General features: G+C 40.7%; 1 protein-coding gene across 10 annotated transcripts in view; it reads left to right on the top strand.

Moving 5' to 3' along the window:
- The window catches only part of LOC119661721 (serine-rich adhesin for platelets), a 375597-nt gene that overhangs the window by 243323 nt on the left and 114929 nt on the right, over positions 1-17345 (top strand). Inside the window, exon 1 of one of the 10 annotated variants that reach the window (XM_038071186.1) lies at positions 8058-8112. The exons of the other annotated variants lie outside the window; for them this stretch is intronic. The gene's annotated coding sequence lies outside the window, so the exon portion shown is untranslated. Of the gene's footprint in view, positions 1-8057; positions 8113-17345 lie in introns of those variants that run through there. 10 annotated transcript variants of the gene reach the window in all.

The raw sequence follows: 17345 nt of genomic DNA, 5'->3' as shown, positions 1-17345 counted from the left end.
GGAATTGGATCCCCAGAAATATCATTTCTTTAAGCAGCTCTTATGAAAGGTGAAATCATACGATCATGGCGGCTTGATCGTAGTTTCATTTCAATTTAACTTCCTTTCAAAATATTTTAAAGAAATTCTACCGCCAATACTCTTGCCTGAAAAAAAATGCTTTCAGACGATACTCCAAGGACCATTATTTTAATGTACCTGTCATTTTGGGCGTCATTAGAGTGCATTTCAGTGAACTGGGTATAATGGTGCCTAGGTGTGGTTGGCACGCTATACCCCACCAACTAATTTATTTAATATTTTGAAATAAAGTAGTGATTCATGGAGTTCTCCACCAAAACTATTGCTTTAAGTCGTAGAGTTGTACTTTTTGGTTGAATTTAACTTCATGGCTTCATTTCTTCACATAAATATGACCTATTACGTTGATACCCTGACAGCATTGTGGGGGCCATCCATCCTCATTGAACTTCTGTTGTTTCTAACCAAAAACTTTGACAAATACTTTTCACATAGGCTGCTCAAATCAAATTTTCTTTAGCGAGTTTTAAAGAGAGCAGATTACGTGGTAGCGCCAAGGCTATACCGCGGATGCATCAAAACTTCTAGCCAATTTCCTCCAGGGTTTTCTGAGTCAATAGAGATATGTTTTTTTCAAGGATGATATCTTGACATTTAGTGAATTCTGAAAGCTTGTTCTTCATTGTATTAGTCAATATCGGTGGATGGTGGTTGCAGATATCAGAACTAAGAATTTCATCAAGCTAACGCTGCCATAGTCGGTGATTTTCCTCCAATCCCACTAGGAAGAGGATAACTTCTTTATTCTCCGATTCTAGCCTTAGATCACTAATTTACTGACAGTCTGTCCGCCCCTCTAATGCACTAAACAATTCTGAGGGAGTTTCCACGTTTGTTTTGGTTCCTTGTCATCTTGTAATAATCAATGGTTAATTGTTTTAATATCAGCTTGAGGCAAAATATGCTGCTTTAAGATGAAACGATACATTTGGGCTTTCAAATTATCCTCATTATACACCCACGCCATTTTTTCTCAGCCTATAGAGATAAAACAAAATTGAAATTGAAGATTTTACCCCAAACGATTCTGCTTAGGTGATCGCCTTTTACTGCTGAAAACTTACTATATATTACGAGGCGTATTCCAAAAGTAAAGTCCGTCTTCTCATGTTTATATGTTGATATGCCCGAACACAGTTTTACTTCACCTTCTGACTAGTTACGAAGCCACTACGGTTTTTGTTTTGTTTCAGTAGATGCTTGCCAGTCGATGAATGCCATTCGCAGTGGCCGAGACAATTGTTTCTCTTGGCATGTATGAAGTGCCCGGTGTGGTTGGAGTTTTGCTTGCGAAAGGATCTTCAGTTGTTGGAATCCATCGTGAGTCCTGTTTGCATATGGACCTGTAATGACAAGTGAAGATACAAATGTGACGTTAAGTGACTGTACAAATGTGCACGGTGATAAGCGGCGTGACAGACCCAGTATTCAAACCAACAATCAAAAACTGGTGTCTGGATAGCTGAGTGGTTGGAGCGCAAGGTTGTCGTACAGAAGGTCGCGGTTCAGACCTCACTGGTGGCAGTGGGATTTGTATCGTGATTTGACGTCGGATACCAGTCGACTCAGTTGTGAATGAGTACCTGAGTCAAATCAGGGTAATAATCTCCTGCGAGCGCAATGCTGACCACATTGCCTCCTACCGAGTACCGTAATCCTGTAGTGTACCGTTACGGTCTTGAATGAAGTGCTCTAACACACTTCAAGGCCCTGATCCAATATGGATTGTTGCGCCAACGATTATTATTATAATCAAAAACTACGAAGCAATTGGCGATTGACAATAATTACTCTGGCTGATAAAAATAATAATATCTTCACGGAATGTCGCACAGCAACCTAAAAGAACTATTGTCACCCTTTACTCGTTATAGTAAACCAATAAAATATAGTATGTCGTTTAAATTTACAACCGACGGAAACTTTACTATGTTTCCTACTGTCAAGTGTTTCAACCTGGCATCTGGTATTAAGTATTCTCCAAAGTGCTTGAACCTAGGTTGCACAAATCTCAGAACATGTGTGGAGGTTTCATCACTCCCCTCACAAAATTTACAGTGTCCATACCTAAATATCCCTAGTTTTCCCAGGTGATTAGCTTGCAGTGACCAGTGAGTATTCCCACTATGATCCGGAGGCTCTTCCTGGTGAGGTTTAAACAATTTTTCGAGTGCTTGGGTTCGTATCCCTCCATGAGCATCCTGTTCCAAGTTCGCCTAGTATAGTTTCCTCAGCCTTCTGGGTGATAAATTTGCATATATTTCACGGACCTTCACCTTCAGGAATCTCACACAATAGTTTGGATGTTGCAATTTGTGTCCAAGGTAGGTTCTGGAAATGCCTATTGAACGGCACAAAGAGCGAAGAATGTGCAGTGGATGAGAGTTTTTGGATCGCTGTCGACAAGATGGAGATGAATTAATTTTCACATAATTACGGGCGTCGCATCGTGAATATTGTACACCATCGCAAAACTGAAAGAACAGCCAATGTGTAGTAGTGCCACTTCGGTTCATCCAATCTAAAAAAACTTATAAAGCAAGCTCTGTAATCGAGTCGAAAAATTATAGCTACCGTTTTTTGGGACGAAAAGGGTATCTTTTTATTTATTCCATGGAACATTGATCTGCAATTACAACTGACGTGTCTAGAGGAATTGGGACGTGCGATCCAAAGTTGTGGACGTGGCAAACTGTCCTCCGCTGTAACACTCCTTCACGATAACGCTTGTCCTCACATCGCTGCTCCAACCCAGAAGATTCAAAATTTTCGTTGGGTGTTTTTGCCTTTATAGTGTCGACCTAGCACAGCTTCCTCTGCAACAGTTTGAAAAGGGGATGATCTCAAAATTGCGGTAGGCAACTGGTTCAATTTCCAGGCGACAAAATTCTATACAAAGCGATTAAGGAAACTGATGAAGCACTGTGAAAAGTCTTAAGAACTAAATAACGATTATGTTGGAAAGTGAAATAGATACTTTCAATGAAAAAATATTCTTATGACCAAACGGCTAACATTTCTGCAATACCTTTGTATATTTAACATTATTCCTTTAATTCGTTTGGATGCCTTAAACGCGAATTCTATTACAAGCTCATTTGGCTTCCTTCACACCAAAATATTTGGACCTATTCTGAACTGCAACAATTGCTATGTTTTACTTTGAAATTTGTTATTTGGAAAACATTCCTTCCTTGAAATTCGAGCTTTCTTAGAGAGGCGGGAAGCAATCGGACGTTAATATGTTGTTTTGTATTTTGGATTTTATCCCTATATCTTTGCTATTTTGGTTGAATCTGCATTCATCATGCTTCTTTATCACGGCTGTTCACTCATTTAAGTGGCTGTCAGCCTTGTTTTTTATTGTATGTAGCTCCCATTCTCCGTAAATTTTTGAGCAAGTAACGTAAGTAACGTAATTCCAAATCGTAATACCTTTTCATTTTTACCGTAATTTTTTTCTGTATAATATCAAGATAGACAAAAGCCCATCAGAAGAGCTGCTAAAAATTCTAAGGTGAAAAAGGGAAAAATGCCAAAAAAAAAGGGTTTTAAGATAAAAAACTATAATATTCAACTGAAAATTTTGTATATTTGGTTACCATTCACCCCTTGGTGGAGTATAGCGCGTTGATCACACCTACGTGCCATCACTCGTGGTCACCTGAAATGCGCTTCTGCTCCCCATACTCTCCTCTACTGTTCTGTGACAAGTTCTCTTGGGGCGACCCAGTTGTTAGCCGTCTTGAGAGAGTGGATTCCACTGCATGTCGTAGCATTCAATGCAATTGTCGCCCCTCCTTAAACTTTTACCCATCCGCTACCACTTCGGTCTTCCGATCACAGTGCGCACGTGTGGCAGGTCGTGGGCACATATGGCAGGTCTGTATGCCCACCCCAAGTTCTTCGTTTGAAATAGTGTCAGGCCAGCGTATTCCGATGACACGACACAGGCAGATTTTGACGAAAGCTTGGAGCTTTCGAGTAACAGTGGAGTTCACTTTCCATGTACTGCTTCCATATAGCAACACAAAAAACACTAGCACAGAACAGTCTCAATTTGATCTTGGTGTTGAGATAACTGCATTTCTAGATTTTAGACAGAGCAGCGAAGGGATTCTAGCGCTGCTAATGTATTGGCAACATCCACTTCAGTGCCACCGTTGGCAGAAATCACGCTTCCTAGATATACAAATTAATCGACGCCTTTGATGGTCTGCCCATTAATGTGTGTAGGATGCGCTGATCCGTCAGTCCAATTCTACTTGTCTCTATTTCCAAACGAGAATCAATTGGCCAAGATTAGTGACCCGGTGCGAAAGCAAACAAATGTCATTAGCATAGTTGAGGTGTTTGAGGAAAGATGTGGTGGTCCTCCTTGTCCTTTGACAACGTAATTCAATTTTACAACTTGTACAGGTTAGGTAGGTAGGTATCAGTGGTCGGTGCCCAATTAGCGCTATGGTGTGAGTCCTTGAGTGTTTTACGTGGGTACCTGTCATGGAGATTTAACCCCGCGGTTTTCTTAAGACACGGATTGATTTTGTGACCACAATCAGAGCCCCGCTGTGACAAGCAACAACGGTACCAGTATATACCAAGTGCATGGCTTAGCATTCATACTGGTAGATGCAAGACCTACTTAAATCTCTACGGAATTAAGGCACGCGTGTTGAAACGCAACACCACGCCGAGGCCCAAAGTTCTCTTCTCGCTTGAGCATAACCAACAACCCCCATAAAGCCCCCACTAGGGGGCCCACCGCAAACAACCGAACTGTACTCACATACAACAGGAGTTCACCCGAAGTATGAGAGCCCAGGAGCTATCCCGGTTCCCATGGTACCAGTATACCCCTGGTAAGGTTTCGTGACCAATTTGCCACTTCAGATGAGTCCCCGTACAGACTCGGGTCTGATCGCCCTGATTAAGCCTTTGGAGCATTCGCCTACTGCATCACGGCTGGCAAGCCAAAGTGAGTATAGCGTCTCCCGGTGCCACCACTATGGAGGTTCGCCTCGGTCACTTGGGTTTGGTTTCGCCGACAGGGTTGTCGCCCCGTCTTCCTCACCGCCACCTCTGAGTACCAGCGCTATGGTGTGTCATTTTGATGCCACAAACTCCTGAGAGCAATGAAGCAGAGTTCAGCCGGCTCAGATCTTCAGTGCCAATCCGTAGTATCCACGAAGGAAAACAGCTCTCCCACCCTGCAACCAGACATCTCTGTCAAATAATGGTTTACCTTGTCCGTAGTGTGACTCTAGCGTGCCTCGTGAAGACCGCCGTAACCTTGTACGCTTTGGAACGCGTCTGACGCAAGAGCTGTGGCAATTGGGTTTTGTTATAAGCGGGTAAAATCCTCCTTGATTTGGCACAGATGAAGAGCCTTCGTCATCTGATGTCCGCGATTGCTAAGAAGTACGAATAGATTTCACCCTTAGCTGTCGCCAACGGTACACATATTGTACCCGCCGAAGGACTTCTAGGAGCAAATCCCCGCCCCATCAGCCCGGCCATTCCCCGCTATGAACCCAGAGGAAGGTGTTCAGCGCGTTTCTGTACTGCTCTACATGACTGGAAGATGTCGCCGCTGAGCACAATGCCTTAATGGTCGTTTGACTGTCAGTCAGAACGGCTATGTTATGCTTGGGGCTCGGATCATGCCTCAGCCACCGACAGGCTTCCAGTATGGCCAGTACTTCTGCTTGGAACACACTGGCGAAACCTGGGAGACCGTACGACTCAGATACACTGCGTGTATTCTAGAAAACTCTACAGACTAATTTTGATTCGTCGGTGAATAATATTATGTCATGGCCTTGCAATACGCGCCGGTCTTCCACACTGCTCTGGTTGTAAAGTTCACAGCAAAGTTTCTCGTAAAGTTCAGCTTGCATGTGGCAATAGTCCGTGGGAAATGCCCAGATTTCCCGAGGTACTTGGTCTAGGATGTTACTATGGTCATTGAGTTCCAGGAGATTTATTTCGAAAATATCCATAATGGAAACGATAAAAGATTAGGATCCTATATAGGTTTTGCATATCTGATTCAGAATTTTTTAAATCAAATTCCGAATTTCCTAAACAATTCCAGATTTTTCCAAACTGACTTCAGAATTATCCATTTCAAATCAAAACATTTCCATTTCGAAATCAGAACTTCCATTTCAAAGTCAAAATTTTTTCTTTGTCCCATTTCTATTTTCCAACAAGTGTGTTGCTGAAGTAAGTCCATTCCCTTTTCATATTCAGAATCATGCACTTTGCGCCTTGCTAATGCCAGTAATGTCGAATTCCATGTAGATAACAGATACATATATCTTTCCTGCATACATGAGATTGCTGAGTAATAAATAATCTCTGTATTGTTAACCAAGAAAAAAGTATGGAGATCTTCCAATTAATGCATACCATAAGTGCTCGGCATTTCAAAATCCACTATTCCTTATAGTTGATTCGCCAAATTGAGCAAATTGACCCCCAATGAACTATCTCCATGCCAACGTTTTCATTTGCAATGAATCTATAAATCGCAGACTTTTACTTGATCTTTGAAGCTACTAATAAAGCCATTCTTTGGCCAATATTGGCAGGCCCCTTTTCTAAAAACAATAAAAAAAATTTTCCCAATTTGTATTTTCTTCGTACTCCACGGCTCCATTTTATTGAAGTAATAAAAGAGCGACAAAAACGCCATTACTTAAAATCACAGTCAAACTGCATTTGTTATTTGTTATGGAAATCACTTTTGACCTCGGAAATCATAAAATACGAATATGTGTCTTATCAAGATTTTTTGTTTGGCTTCTCTTATGCAACCACGAGTGAACTTTCTGGTGTTGTCTTTCCCTAGACGGAACTTTCTTTCAGTGCTCCAAGGGTAAGAGGAGAAATTATACGATGGGAAAACAATTTGACTGGAAAGATACATAGTGCAAGTGCCATGTGCTCGGAGAGTTCATGTAAAAATTAATAAGTAGAAATCTTTTTCTGGCTTAGTTGGAATCGAGTCTGCATCGTCGACGAGACATGGTCGAATGTTATCAGATGACTTACAAGGCATCGAGATTTTTTTCGTGTGTATCTTTTTGGGAAAATGCTAATTGTACTTTGGCCGTATCTGACTGGATTGGAGATTTTGCATGTCTGGAAACATAAAAGGCTTGTGATTGGATCCGCAGGAGTTTTTAAAATGGCAAAAGGTTGCAAAGCGGCATTCTTGTTAAGGTTTAATGGTTGCATTACTAATGGATATTGAAGACTGCATTCGACAATTACACAACTTATAATAGAGGAAAATGCGATACTATGTTAAGACAACATAATAATTTACGACAAGAACCTCGAATTGGTAAAAGTGCATTAAAGACACCAACGCAGGGGCCTTCAGTCAACCCATCTCTACTAAATCACTCCGCCCCCGCACAGAAGAGAATATTCTTCGCACCTTGTGGATCCATGATTACATGTTTTTCCATGAGCATAATACATTGCCCCAAAAGCAGTGTACAATGACACCTAAGCTGGTTATTGTTACACAGATGGATATTCAGCGCCAAATTCTGTCACTCATCATCATTAGTAACATCTTCATCTATTTGACGTTAGGCGAGTCTGAATAGAATTGCGCTTCCTCCAATTTACTATTAGTTCCAGCATAAACTGAGCCCGACAGGAAATGGGAAAACATAATGCCCAATGTGCAAAGCAATTTGTTCGGGGAAAAATCACATTACAGTGTAAAATATGAAATATTTTGTAATTTCTCATTAATAAGCCCGCGGCGTACCGACAATGTTAATTTATCGTGAAGCGTACTCGAACACAAAGATACTGCGAATAAATTGAAGTAGTGGAGATACATTGAACGAGATTGTGTGGCTTATTGTAAAATTCACGCAAGACTTGGCGTTTTATTTTCCTGTTATTGGGTTTTAGTCGGTAACAAGTGAAAGTGAAGTAAGTGAACCGTAATACAATAATAATGAGCTGCAGGCTGCAGGTTGTTATGGAAAATATCGGGATCCAATCGTGAGTGGCAATAAAATATAATTCATTAGCGAAGGTCGTTTATTTCTTGTATTCAACTGGAGCTCTATACGTCGACCTTACAAAGTATATGGAATACATGCTTCCAAAGTATTCCACACGCTTGTTAAGAGGACTGAAATATTATTTGCGGATTATCGGAATTTTTTTAAAAAATATACATTTAGAGTGAATGGAACAACCTTTTTTGTGATTCGTTTAATTTCATGTTAGTTAGTATCTCCCAGTAGTTGGGACATGATTTGCCAAAACCCTTCATGATTAGTTTTAAATGTAGTTTTGATGTACACTCCAAATTCCAGAGCGTTTTTTTTTTCAGTGTAATGTGGAATCAAATTGCGACCTTCGGTAAAATCTCACATACCTGGCTACTTACAACGCAATTTCTTTGTGTTATTGGGAGAAAAAATCCATCTTTCCAATAATTTTCGCTCAGGGGAAACCTCTTAGTCTGGCAAAAACTTTCGGTAACAATTGTTGGCTGAAATACATTTGGCTTCGTTACAGTGCAAGCAATCATCTAGAATTTGTATCTAGAAGTCAAAGATGGCTCGGGCTTCCTGCTGTTGCTTACTAACAAGGTCTTTATTTGTAATGAACTTATATGCGCTAGCGTGTCAACAGATTTCTCAGAGCTGGTGCTCAGCTAACAGTTCAAAACTATTATTTACAGTCGGAAAGGTGGGAAAACTTACCATTTACCCTCCAAAACACAGGTCCCCAAGAAGTGCTTGTTATATCACTAACCTAAGAAGATAAGCAAAGGTCTTACTGCTGCTACTAGCATAGAGTATCCGCATAGTCTCTTTATCGTAGTTGTTGTTTATTTCCATTTAATTTTCAATGAAACTTGAGAGTTTCATTATAATCAGACTCAAGAGATAAGTCATTAACCGCGAGATAAAAACAAAAATGACCACACGCGACTATGACAACCAAGATTCGAACCCGGGGGCAATAAAAGCAATAATGCTCATGAGAAACAACCAAAATAGGAGATACAAAAACAATGAGCCGACCGCATCTACGACCTGGCTTGGTGAGAGAGAAGCTATAGCCCCTGAGCACTCAGTCAGTGGTGGCCCATTGTAGTCGACTCCGCCGTCTAACGTAATATCCTGGATTCCTTTATGTATCACAGGATTTCCGTTAATGGATGTGATGCTACCCGCTGCAACTGGAACACATTAGCACCAAAGATCCGATGAATGATGCGTCCATTTACATAGAAAATGCTCCGTGGATTCCGCTTCCTCATTGCAGAAACGACACATATCATCTTGTACAATTCCTATTTTGGACATATTTCCAAGTAGTGAATTATGACCTGTCAGGATGCCTATGAAATTTCTCCAAATCGTCCTCCTTTTCGGCAGGATAGACTTTGTTGTTATGCATGCTAGATTCTGACACGAAAAGCTTGGTGTGTCTAGCAGCATTTAAACTCTGCCGCCTGTTATTTATGAAGGCAGCGTTAGCTAATGCTACTGATATTTAAACTGCTGGTTCTGGTCCCGGCATGAAGGAGATTGAACCCTCTTTTCTAAGGCATCCGAAATTTCATTTCCCTACTCATCACAGTGATCTGGTACACACAACAGTTTTACCGAATTGAATCTAGAGATAATGTTCAAACGGTTTCTGATCAAAGGACTACTCAACACTCCACAACTTCATATCTTTTATTAAATAGATAAATTTGGACTCGAGAATCGGAAGATATTGTTGGAACTGAATTCAGTTCTCCTAATAACTCTTGCAATGCTCTGTAATTTAAACATATATCTAAACGATTTAGAGTATTTAGATTAGTTTGAATAAATATATTTAGGGGCTGCAAATTGAGTAACACATTTAAGCTGCGCTGGCAATATCTAGACACAGTTCTTTGCAGTGCGGCTAGCTTACGGTGAAAACTTTTTGTCTCGCCTTATCCCCACCACACTACGGATTCAAAAGCGAACATCGGTTTAATGATAACAACGTATAACCACATTATCACATGCGGCCTGAGTCCTCATGTCGAGTTCTATCTGCACAGCCTATAGGCTATGAGTGCTCGTTTCAGCTTTACTTCTACATGTTTGTTCTAAAGAAGCCAGATATTTCCAGATATTTCTTTTCTTCTGATAGATGGCCTTTAGATAGATAGATTATACCTTTCATCTCTGAGAGGCAAAAACCATCCAGTTTTCTCCTAATTGTAAATAATACCATAGTAAGTAGTTTTATTTAGATTAACTGTAAGTCCATGCTTGAGACACCAAATATCAATCAAATCAACGGCGCGTTGTATATTTCACACACTGTTCCGAAATCCACATCCCGATCAACAGCAAGCACAGCAACGTCAGCACCATTAACTTGAGCGTGTATTCGCAAATTTTACAGTTCGCATAGTAGTGAGTCGATCACAGTATGTACAGAAGCGGCGATTACACACTTCCTTGGGGGTCGCGTATCAATCTCTACGCGCAGAGTCAAACGCCCTTCAATGTCCACAAAAATCACCCTTCAAAGTTGCATTCTCTATCTTTGAACCCAAAGAACAAAGAGAAGTCTCACAGCACTTTCCATGTTGGTAAGCATGTTTGTTTTCATTTGGTTGGTGCCACCTAAGCGCCTTCCCCCGAATGTGATGCTTAACCAGTCCCTCCAAACCTTTTGGTAAGAATGATGTCAAGCTGATCTGTCTGGAACGCTTTCAATTTGAATAGTCATCTTTTCCAGGCTTCGGTATGAAGACTATTTTAACTTTCTGCCAACAGGTAGGCACGTAGTGGAGACATACTATAAAAATATTTCTTAGCAGTCCCTCTAAGTGCTCTATACCTTCCGTTAGCCTTCCTGGATAGATGCCATCCATGTCAGGTGCTTTGAAATGTTTAAAGGAGGGTATGACAGCTCTCAGATTTTCCTTGGTAACAATCGCTTTCGCAGTGTTCCAGTTCACTTTGCAACACTTAGGTGTTGAAGCGATTGCAGAAACCGCCAACTTTCTCCCTTCCACTTCTCTCCCTAGTTTCCCCGGATGGTGAACTTTCAAAAGGGTCTGTACTGATTCCAGTCTAAATTTCGTGAAAGTACCATTGGGTTTTCTGAGAAAGTCCAACTTGGCCGACTCATCAATTTTAAGGACTCTGCACAGCCTTGAAGTCCCTCTTTCACCTTCTCATTCCTCACAGTACGCTCTAAAGGAGTCTCGTTTCGAGCATTTAACGAGCCTCTTATATTCACGCTGTAAGTGCTGGAAGTTTAACCAGTATTCAATCTTATTGCTTTTACAAGTACGATTCAGAGGTCGCCTGGTTGATTTCCTGAGTTTTTGCAGTTCGCGGTTCCACCAAGGAACCATTTTACTGCTTTTGCCTCGAGAAATAGGATAAGCCTCTTCATAGCACTCTAAAAGTGTGCAATTCAAAGTGTTCAATTAATCTTCAAGCGCCAAAATAGTCGTTAGTCGCCTTGGGGGCTCTACTTTATTGCCAAGAAGTTCATTGAACTTTGTCCAATCCGTTTTCCAATGGGTTCCGTCTTTGTTCTAAAGACTGTTTGCCCGCAATAGTCAGATTGAATTCTAGGTATCACTGATCATACAGTGAAACTTCGTCTAGCACCCGCTAGTGTGTAATCAACTCTAATACCTTTGAAGTAGAGATTGTTAGGTCAATTTCTTCGCTTCTTTCCGGTCCTACGAAAATAGGAGCGCGCCTTACTTTTGCAATCATGAGACTAGCTGAAATAATGAAATCAAATAGTTTCTCTAAGTTGCTTCCCAAGGGATCCGGTCCGTCATCAAGTAGATGCGAACTCAGGACTCCCAGCATCCTCAACAAAAAAAATTCACTTCGGCCTGGTCTAGGTTTCAATTTCACTTCAATATAATTCGCACTCATATCGTGTTTGCGATTTTAGAGGGCAGAGGTGAAGCATGATGAGTTGCCTCTGCTCTGGGCAAAACCGTTAGTCAAGATTTTTTCTTCTTTTCGAGCTTGGATGTTTAAAACAAAAAGAGGAGTCTGTGGTCCACAAGAGAGGAAGCAAGTTGCTTCGCAAGTGGGCCGGTTCGTCATCAAGTGGATGTGGACCCAGGACTCCCAGCATTCTCAACAAAAAAATTCTCTCCTCTGGCCCAGCAAACATGATTAGCGTTCGGATCGACACCTATTAAGAGTTCGAGACCATTTGAATCTGCATACCATATCCTTTAGTTCTTGCGTCGGTGGTCGACACAAAGAATCATAGGGCAGATAAGCAAAGGCAACTACGATCTGTTTCTTCTCGTCATTAATCTGGTATTGTACGACGAACGTAACTAAGTCCTAAGAACCGAACTGTCTCAGCATGGTTGTTTCTAACCGTTTTGACATCATAACACCAGCTCTTGCTTTTTTCATCGTGAAAGTCCCCCCTTTTACTGATTCAATGCTACAGATTCTATTGTATAAATCGAACCTATGGCTCTCGCACCAGAAAAATGTAAAGGCAATCCTGCAGCTTTCTCAGCTTCACTGCGAACAGATTGGAGGAGGCTTTAGCATCGGAGGTACAGCAGTTCCCATTTCCTCATCCGTGAAAGATCTCATCTTATCACGCGAAGCATTCTTCTTCTTCTTTTTCTTCAGCCTTTGTCCCGTTCACAAGCGGGGTCGGCTCGTCGTGATCGGCTTCGCCATTTGGCTCTATCGAATGCCTGATCTGGGTGCAATCTCGAGGCTTTCAAATCCCCATCCAGCGTATCAAGCTACCGTTGCTTAGGTCTGCCTTTGGGTCGTTTACCATCGACTTCGATGTTCAGACCAATCTTTGCAAGTGAATTCTCGTTGGTACGAATTGCGTGACCATACCATTGAAGACGCCTCTCTCGCAACTTTTCCACGATCGGTGCAACCCCATAACGATCGCGGATATCCTCATTTCGGATGTTATCTAAACGTGTGACGCCACTAGTCCAACGTAGCATCTTCGTCTCCATTACCGCGAGACGCCGTTCATTGTCTTTTATGGTCGGCCAACACTCAGAACCATAGAGAGCGACTGGACGGACAACATTGTGGTAAATTTTAGATTTGAGACGTTCGTTGATACGTCGATCACAAAGGCCACCAGTTGTGGAACGCCACTTCATCCAGGTTGCGTTAATGCGTGAAGCAATTTCATAACGCAGCTCTCCATTGGCTGATAGCGTTGACCCGAGGTATTTAAATCGCTCAGATCTGGGCAGATCACTGCCGCTGACAGTGATTGTGCCTGTTTCATGGGGATCGGTCGTCAAAAATTCAGTTTTGTTTAAATTCAATCTGAGACCGTGTTGCATGAGGCGATCATTCCATTTTTGAACAAGTTACTCGAGATCATTTTTGCTATCAGATGCTAGGAAAACATCATCTGCATAAAGCAGTGTGTAGGGCGCTGGACGTTGGATATCCCGTGTGACGGTGTCCATAACAAGGACAAAGAGGAGTGGTGAGAGGGCACTTCCTTGATGAACTCCAACAGAGACACGAAGCGGTTTTGATACACCCGCCATACTTCGAACTTTACTTTTCGGATCGTGGTAGAGCAATTGAACCCAGAGCACGAGTTCTTCTGGCACGAAGTGTTGTCGTAAAGCATACCAGATGAGTTCGTGTGGTACACGGTCAAACGCATTCTTCTGTTTCCCACTTAACATTTTCACTGGTTTGTGGTGTCCGGTTTGCATAGATCCGATTACAAGCATAAAGTCAGTTTCATTTACGTTTCTGGTTTCCCTTCACTTCCGCCTGTTCCGTAAACGGTGTAGGAGAAGTTACTAGCGGGTAGGATTCACTTTATAGTCCCTTCGCCAGTGCGAGCCTCCATACGGGGATGCCGAAAGCGCCCCGAAGATACCGCATACTATCTTATGCGTGTCTTCGCTCTCAAAATGAAGATGATGCTCTTCAGTTTCCTGATATGATTGAATTTTAATCTATTGAGGAAAAAGTGGAGCACCATATTGTTACTTGTTTTACCTAGATCCGTATCATTGGATTGCGTAGCACTAGACAGAACCCCGTCATATAACTTTAATATGAACGTTCATTTCAGACTAAATTGTACAACTATATTGCACAATGAATTATAGAATAACGCCTTCGACTCGAGGCGTATTTATAACCAACACGTCTTTCAAGCTTTGCTTACTCCGAGGGCCCCACGGAACATTCCAGAAAGACATGCGAACATTTTCCTAGAAAACTATTTTGCACCTTTGACAAGATCTCCCTACTTAATTAGAATTACCTGTTAACTATTATCTTAAATATTCGCTCCAATGTTATACAATTTTGGTGACCGAGCTAATTGTAATTACTACGACTTGAATTGACGTCAGATATATTTGTCCAAAGTGATTTTTGCCCCAATATGGTGCAGCAGCACGTTCAGACTTGTGTGGTCCAGTTAGAATACCAAGCTGAAATCCCCAAATTTGTCCTTTCTGGCATTCATAAATTTTACACTCCAGTGTCCGAAGTCCATGACCGGGTTCTGTTCTATCGTGCCAGGTAACCAACATCCGACATGTTCTGTCTGTCTATTCTGCTCAGTGTTACCTATAATGAACTTGTGTCTACTGTCAGAATCAAAATCGGGATTACCTGCTGGAGCCACTTTGCGGCATCCTCACCAGTGCACCCAAGTTGACGAGCCCATTGCGGAAATCTTGATTGTTAAATCGTTGCTCCGTTCCAGGCTCTAGCATTTTTCTTTACAGGCATTCCCAGAGGATGGTAGATGTCACTTTGACATTTTGCCATCCTTGGAAGAAACTTCCATGGCAGCGGTCTGAAATGTGGGTCCTCTTCCTTTCCGCCTTCGTGTCCGTATTCCTATGAGGGGGAACAGCTTCTTTGAGAGCTGATTTGATCACCTCCTAGCACACCGTTCCTAATCATGGTGTATTGTTATTACACTTCTTACACCCGAAGGAGTCTGGTGCATCCAGTGTGGGTCTCACCCAGGTTACCAGTTTATCCCCTTGCGCCAAATATTCCGCTTCCTTGCGTCCGATTTCTCTGAACATTACCGCATCTAGTGGATCAAGATCAAGATGCTTTAACTTCTTCCGCAGTGCCTTCCTCTGCTACTGGCTTGGACCCTTTCACGTTCAAGGTGTCCGGGCCGTTTGGCGGCGTTAAAGCAGTGGCGTCCGCGGCATCAGCTTCCTTTTCTTTCACTCTTCCTGGTAAGGATGAAGCAGAAGGTTCTGACAGGCAAAATTTAGTCCTTAGTCCCCCGTCTTTAGTGGCTGAAGTTTACTCCTGATTGGTCATGATTTGGAATGGATTCGAAATCTGTGACTTCTTACCGCTTGAGAGTTAAAGTCCTTAATTTCCATATTCATGTTTTTGGACATTCTTAGTGCAGCAATAAACTACCACTGGCTTCGTTCCCACGACAAAGTGGATTGGAGGAGTCTGAAGGAACGAATAACGGACACATCATTCCTTCTCCAAGAAAACACACATTTATAAAATACTATTATACTAAAACACGGATAAGTTCACTCTTATTTGTTTGCTCTGTGACTCCACTACAAAGAATTCTTTCGACAAACGAATAAAATCAATATTAATCTATATTCTTAATGTTACTGTCATAACAACTGTAGAAGGTTTTCAACGGTTTTCTGCAAATCATTTCGCAAACCTATAAACCGGTGCCAAGGTTAATAAATTATTGTAATCTCAATCACTGTCAAAATCCCAGCGGATTTTCGAAGAAAAAAATTGGAATGTGAAGTTCGGAGTAAACGTAAATTGTTGTTGATTTTTGTATGAGCATTGGCAAAAAGCAAATATTTTAAATTTGATTATATATTTATTGATTTTGGTAGGCATAAAATAATGTATTTTCTATTGATAAACATTATCCCTGAAAAATTAATGGTGAAACTCATTGATTATGAATGAATTTATATTGATAGATACGACTTTGAATTATGGTTTGCATAATTTGAGAGTAATATTAGACTCAAACATGGAGAGTTTTATTATTTCATTAGTTTAAAATATAAAGAAGATGTAAAAGCACTTGAATAGGTAGCGACATGTATCCACACTAATACGAACACATTTCAAATTGAATATATTCTTATATAGGATTTTAACTATTGCATATCGAACGCATACTATTATTAAAAGATTTATTATTAAAATTTACTATCCTATGGATTTTTTTAATTAGACGTAGACTTCCTTCAAAAAGAAATAACACTTTCTTATGATTACATTTCTCAAGGTTCGTTCAAAAGATGTTGCATATCACCACATCACATGACAAAAAAAAATCAATTTTATTTATAACTTCCATCATTCATTACAAGTTTCAACTTACTACTTTCAACAAATACTCCGTTAGGCGCTAACTATCTAACAGGAATCCAAGAAATTCTAATCCAAGCTAATGCCTCAAAGAATGTGGGAATGTAATTCATGAACATCAAATATCTTGGCTGGTTTAATTTTAGTGTGAATGTAATCACCAACAGATAATGCTGACAATTTTCATTAAAATCCAATTTACTTGCATATTTCTGGGAATTTTGACAAATTTCCTGTATTTAATCAGGATGGAATGGAGTAAGCTTCAACGGAAATAAATTATAATTTATTCATCTATGGAAATGGAATATCATTTTTCTACTTACATTATTGTGGATGCCGGGAACCGTGTAGAAGGCAACACTTTAAGAATAGAACGAGATTTTAAGTGCATCTATCGTTCCTTCTGCTTGAATCACGTCGGTAACATATTCATCATGAATATTTTCTTAATATGGAGAGGAATATGCATATATAATCCGTAAAATAATCCAATGTAAAAAGTTGAAAGTTACAACTAAACAGATTTATATCGGAAAACATAAGAAGTCATATATCCCAAAGTCAAGGTATATCAAAAATCTCTATTCTGTATAACAGAATCTTGATCTTCTTACCACCTTTCTCTTTCATTCATAGAGGGGAGAACCGAAGATATAAGATAGGCGATGTTACTCTAGGTTCATCTGATAGAAAAAATGAATTGGAAAAATATTCAATTTGACAATTAATGAAGATTCTTAGACAGATTACCATACTAATAATAGCCAAGATTTTTACCAACGGAGAAAACGCATTTTTATGGTCTAATACAGTATTCACATTTTCCGAATAAACTTTTCCATTACCAGATACCAGTTAAGCCCA

Source organism: Hermetia illucens, chromosome 1, assembly GCF_905115235.1.
Source record: "Hermetia illucens chromosome 1, iHerIll2.2.curated.20191125, whole genome shotgun sequence".
Lineage (NCBI taxonomy): Eukaryota > Metazoa > Arthropoda > Insecta > Diptera > Stratiomyidae > Hermetia > Hermetia illucens.
This window is presented reverse-complemented; position numbering and strand designations above follow the sequence as displayed.